At 45.3% G+C, this 4,385-nt stretch overlaps 1 long non-coding RNA gene across 4 annotated transcripts in view; it reads left to right on the forward strand.

The window, feature by feature from the left end:
* The first annotated feature begins 108 nt into the window (after positions 1–108).
* The window catches only part of LOC119300719, a 6,624-nt gene continuing 2,347 nt past the window's right edge, over positions 109–4,385 (forward strand). Inside the window, exons 1-6 of one of the 4 annotated variants that reach the window (XR_005146674.1) lie at positions 109–720; positions 812–861; positions 962–1,084; positions 1,199–1,374; positions 1,670–1,821; positions 2,432–2,776. This is a non-coding gene — a long non-coding RNA (uncharacterized LOC119300719). Of the gene's footprint in view, positions 721–811; positions 862–961; positions 1,085–1,198; positions 1,375–1,651; positions 2,250–2,431; positions 2,777–4,385 lie in introns of those variants that run through there. The other 3 variants (XR_005146675.1, XR_005146676.1, XR_005146673.1) reach the window with 3 other exon arrangements.

Genomic DNA, 4,385 nt, shown 5'->3' on the forward strand with positions numbered 1-4,385 from the left:
CCTGCTCTGGTGGAGAGGGAGAAGGCGAAGGCCGTCAGGAAGGGGGCGGCTGAGGTGCTGCCGGAGAAGGAAGCGAGCGAGGAGAAAGGGAGAGGAGAGGACGCGGCGCTCGGGAGACGAATAAAAGGAGGCGGTCGGGAGACGAATAAAGGGAGACGTGGCCACGACCGCTAGATGGGCGCAGGGGCTCATCCTTTATATGTTCAAATATCTTCGTACACCTCCCCCTCTCCAACTTCTCTTTGTTAAGCACATGGGCCAGCCCAGCAAAAGCCGAACATCCCATCTCTCTCTGAACTCACCCACCCTAAATTTTCTATAAAAAAATCTAGGGTTAACACTGTACGTTGCCAGCTCTAGCCCATACCTTGCCTCCCCGGCCGCCGCACACCATCCTCTGCCGGACCTCTCCGCCTCCGTTTCTTTTCTGTGTGATCCAGTCCGCATCAGGGGGTAGTTGGCGGGGAAAATCCCGGCGCCGGTAAGGAGGGCGAGCGTGGGCTGTGGTGGCCCATTGGCACCCACGCGGCAAGGAAGATCGAGAGGATACCCGCGCACGTCCCCACGTCCTTGAAGGAGGTGACTGCATCGATGGCGGCCTTTGCTTAAGCGTAGAGCCGCCGTCGGCCACTGATAGTTCACTGCCCGCCCCCACCCAGTCCTTCTCCTCATTCCCTCGAAGCTCCTCTCCTCTCATGCGCGCTACACATCAATACTAAGGTATGCTCCTCGGCCAACTGCAGCGAATCAGGTTATTCCCCCAGAATTCCTGATCGCTGCTGACCACTTATCTGATTTCTATCCACCGCAGGACCACATGAACAAGCAGGTTGATGTCCAAGCATGGTTGCTACTAGAAGAGTAAGCTTCAGACAACGTCCCAGCTATGCATGATCCACCATCTCATCCCCCAGAATTCCTGATCGCTGCTGACCACTTATCTGATTTCTATCCACCGCAGGACCACATGAACAAGCAGGTTGATGTCCAAGCATGGTTGCTACTAGAAGAGTAAGCTTCAGACAACGTCCCAGCTATGCAAAAATCCACCATCTCATCTCATGCATGCATAACCAGGCCAATGGTAATTTGTCTACTACTCTTCCTATAAGTACAATATACAATTTCTTTCACGGCTTCATTTTACGATTTCGTACTTCAGGTTTTTTAGATAGTTCCCACGCCGCTGTGCATGCAGGTCACCGCTTGCCCAGCCCTCTGTCCAGAATACCATCACCAACTCACTCAGAGCCCACGACCGCCACAAAATCGTCATGCCACCGCGCATGCAGGTCAACGCCTCACACCTGAGCGTTGCCATCCTGTCTCGCGCACGCAGGGATTAGACTTCTGATGACATATCACAACTTCAAGGTAAATCATTAAAAATTCTAAACACCATTTAATTGAAGTTCAAGTCGAGAGCTAATAAGTGTAGGCAATACCCTTGTTCTAATAGATTACTAATGAACTGTCATGCTTATTCATATAACATTTTATGCTCGAGAATTAATAACCTGCAGACATATTGCTAATTAGTTAGCAATTTTTGGTCAAGAACTAATAACCTGTAGACAATTTTCTTATTTTGTTAAACGAGCGCTACGGGAGAATATCTCCTTGGAAGGAGGTAATATAAACCTTGAGACAGTCATCTTCCTCTATTAAGGTAACTCTATGAGAGAACATCTTCTAGGATGGAGGCAAAACTAATGTTAACGGCAATAACAAAGTCATAATTGGGTCTCCAACACCTACTCGTGGCAGATTGGTAGCATCTGCAAAATCAGTTACTTCTTCGTCATGTGCCTCCCCTGCAAGGTATCCATGCAGTCCGTCACTTGCTTGATTGATGTCGCCAGTTTAGATCCCAATATTGTTGATGTAGTTCTCATATATATGTAGGTTTGTTCCATGATCTTAGATTGTTGTTGTGTGTACACATGCATCTTTTATTTTCATGTTAGCTTCGATTGTCTTGGATGCAACCGTCTAAATATGCATGAATATTGCTTGGTATATACACTTCTTCTGTTCTTTTGCACTTACGAGTAATATGGGATCTTGGTGTGAAATGTTATGCTTGTTAATTACCTGAATATTTGATGTAAAATGTGATTGACCATGCCGGTGTCAGAGTTCAATTGTCTGGGTGTGCATACTGGTCCATGAACTATAGTTGGTTGTAACATTTGTTGACATGGCAAGGTTGTAAACTTATCTGCAATTTTATGTCTTTATTTGTTTGATGACACGATTGTATTTTGGTATCTGCTTCTTGCTGCCTCCCAGTATTAACTATGGTTCTGTATGTACTCCAGATCCATAGTGCCACTTTAAATATCAACAAATTTCTTCAGGCATTGCAGATTTTAACGTTATAAATATATTTATTCTCATCCTAAAGGATTTTTTGTTGTCTTCTCGATAGATTATCTAATAGGATGCATTTGAAACAAATCTGCAAGTTATGGAAGTTCCAACATTAGAACTGGGAAGAAAGGTCAGGCCAATATCTTCACTGCCAAGAAACTTGGCCATATTTTTTCATCTTCAAACAAATGTGGATTATATGGCTTCGGCCAAAATGGAGTTCTAGATGACTAATGCTTATTTCAACTCCATATACGTGTAATTATACTAAGAGCAGTGCTAGGCGTACGATGAACTCTTGTACGATGTTGTACGACACTGCTCAGTCACCCTCCAATCAAATCTATGCATCAACGGCAATCATGGGATCGCTGCGCCGGACGTGAATCATATATTTAAAGTCGTAAGCAGAGCAATTTCGTTATACTAACTCTTTTGTATGTTATATGTTATTACTTTTTGGTCCCATGGAAAGAACTTGCATACATGACATGATTTTGGTAATACGTATTAAATCTGTCTTGAAGAAAACCATCATAGTTTACAATGTTTTTTGTTCTCTAGAATACAATACATTCTGCTAAAAAAGGGAGGATAAAATAATTATTCTAGTATGATTGAAGGAAATGGATAATGAAAATAAATGGCTCAAAAGCTATACTCGAACTTGGTTTGTCATGTGACTGGTCTATCGATTTCCATGACATTATTTTCCTATTTTGTGGTGGCAAATATAATGCACATATGATCCTTTAGTAATGCGGGGGGTTGGATGCCAATGAGAAGCCATATACGAGGCATTGTCACCCCCAGAAAATTAAATTGTGTGTTTCGATGGTAGTGGAGGGAGGGATTGCGAGCCATATACGCTATTGATAGAAGTGGGGAGGTTTAATTGGGAAGACCGAGAAATGAATATGATGGGTGAAGAAGAAAAAGAGGAAGAGAATAAGACACGGTTGATTCCAACAACACAATAGCCAAGCCATGCCTAAATACTAATTTTTTTTGTCACTTGATTCTAAAATAAGCATCAACAACCCATATGGTGAGGAAGAAGTTTTAGGTCTTGATGGAAAAGTTACCACAAATGATGATAGTACGTATCACTATCCGGTACCCTAAAACAAAACAAAAAATTGTGATGGGAGCTTCAAACCCTGAAACAAAAAGTTCACCGTCGCGGACCCTTCCTGCCCAAACCACAGCACTAGTCGACACTCTCCACTGGACGATGCCGCCACCAGCCTTGTAGCCACTCCATCTGCCAACCGAGCCCCGCAGCCACACCGAGGTCCGTTTCCGCAGGCCGAGACGTCCGCTGCTGTAACACCCCGGATGTAACTTTCCCAATTTGTACTCCAACTCTTGCCGTTTCCGGCGTTAAGTTATATTTATTTTCTCGGGTTCGGATCTTTGTCTCCGTGTGTTGTTATCGTTGTCACGCATCTCATATCATGTCATCATGTGCATTGCATTTGCATACGTGTTCGTCTCATGCATTCGAGCATTTTCCCCGTTGTCCGTTTTGCATTCCGGCGCTTCGTTTTCCTCCGGTGGTCATTTCCAGCTTTCTTTCGTGTGTGGGGATTAAACATTTCCGGATTGGACCGAGACTTGCCAATCGGCCTTGGTTTACTACCGGTAGACCGCCTGTCAAGTTTCGTATCATTTGGACTTCGTTTGATACTCCAACGGTTAACCGAGAGACCGAAAAGGCCTCGTATGTGTTGCAGCCCAACACCCCTACAATTTGGTCCAAAACCCACCTAACTCTGATCCATCATCTAGAGCGTTCGATCACGATCGCGTGGCCGAAAACCGCATCTCATTTGGACTCTCCTAGCTCCCTCTGTGCCTATTTAAACACCCCCCCCCGAAATTCGGATCTCCTTCCTAACCGAAACCCTATATTTCTCCTCCGCAGCCGCCGGACACGTCCGGACGGACCGGACGCGTCCGCTCCGCCGCTCGCAGCCACTCCGGAGCCGCCACGTGGCACCCGCCACCTC

The sequence above is a fragment of the Triticum dicoccoides genome, chromosome 5A, assembly GCF_002162155.2.
Source record: "Triticum dicoccoides isolate Atlit2015 ecotype Zavitan chromosome 5A, WEW_v2.0, whole genome shotgun sequence".
Taxonomy (NCBI): domain Eukaryota; kingdom Viridiplantae; phylum Streptophyta; class Magnoliopsida; order Poales; family Poaceae; genus Triticum; species Triticum dicoccoides.